Raw genomic sequence first — 1,035 nt, forward strand, 5'->3', positions numbered from 1 at the left:
GAACATGACACATTTGTAGCCATACTTCCCTCATTAGTCCATATCACAAAAGAAGAGATGGTTTTGCCCATGTCTATTTCTCATCCCTCCGATTGTGCTCTGCCTTCCCTCTGTGTGTCAACTACTCCCAAATATTTAGGATATTCCTAGTTTTCTCCTCAGTGCATCACAACTCTGTATTCAGGGTTGTGCCTACCTGATAACCTTAACATCCATGCCATTGTTTCCCTTTTGATATGTGAGTTATCCTTAATAACTCATTCATGCTTACCACTCATGTAAGTAAAATATGTCAATTCTAATTTTAAAGTAAAACACACCCACTTGTCTCTATCTTCATGTCTTCCTTCACTTTAGTCCAATTCATAGGCTTCTAAACCAGCCATCTAAAATCCCTTTGCCTTCATTTTTTCTCCTTATATTTGTTCTCCACACAGCAGCCAGGTTGATTTTTTTTTTAAAACATACAAAGTTAAGCAGTTAACAGACTGGGGCCATACTCCACGATGGCTGGTTGAAGAAATTCACCATTCTGTAGGAACTAGGATTTGTATGGCTGCCTGAAGATCCATGAATATTGACTGCCGTGGAGCAATCCCCCTTCCCGCTCCAAATCCTGGTTTCTGCACCATGCCTCCACTGGGAGGGCCTCTCATTCTACCACCCGGCCCACCTCGAGGGCTTCCAGGAGACTGAAGACAATTATCTCATGGGAAAAATATGGAACGCTTCATGAATTTGCATGTCATCCTTGCACAGGGGCCATGCTAATCTCTATATTATTCCAATTTTAGTATATATGCTGCTGAAGCAAGCACCAAACTAATTTTTTACGTGAGTAATACCTACATATAAACTACAACATACATGCACATAAACACTAAAACAGTACAAACATAGAGTGAAAAGTTAAAATTCTTCCCACAACTGTTGATTGTATTAGATTGGTGCAAAAGTCATTGTGGTTTTCGCCAAGTTACTTTCAAAAACCACAATTACTTTTGCACCAACCTAATAGTTGACACGTATGTGAAA

At 39.7% G+C, this 1,035-nt stretch overlaps 1 non-coding gene across 1 annotated transcript; it reads right to left on the reverse strand.

Moving 5' to 3' along the window:
* Positions 1-714: 714 nt before the first annotated feature.
* Positions 715-818, reverse strand: LOC112208326 (U6 spliceosomal RNA). Its single transcript, XR_002942728.1, has one exon. It is a non-coding gene; the product is annotated as a U6 spliceosomal RNA (small nuclear RNA).
* Between the last annotated feature and the right edge of the window lie 217 nt (positions 819-1,035).

Source organism: Pan troglodytes, chromosome 12 (genome assembly GCF_028858775.2).
Source record: "Pan troglodytes isolate AG18354 chromosome 12, NHGRI_mPanTro3-v2.0_pri, whole genome shotgun sequence".
NCBI lineage: Eukaryota > Metazoa > Chordata > Mammalia > Primates > Hominidae > Pan > Pan troglodytes.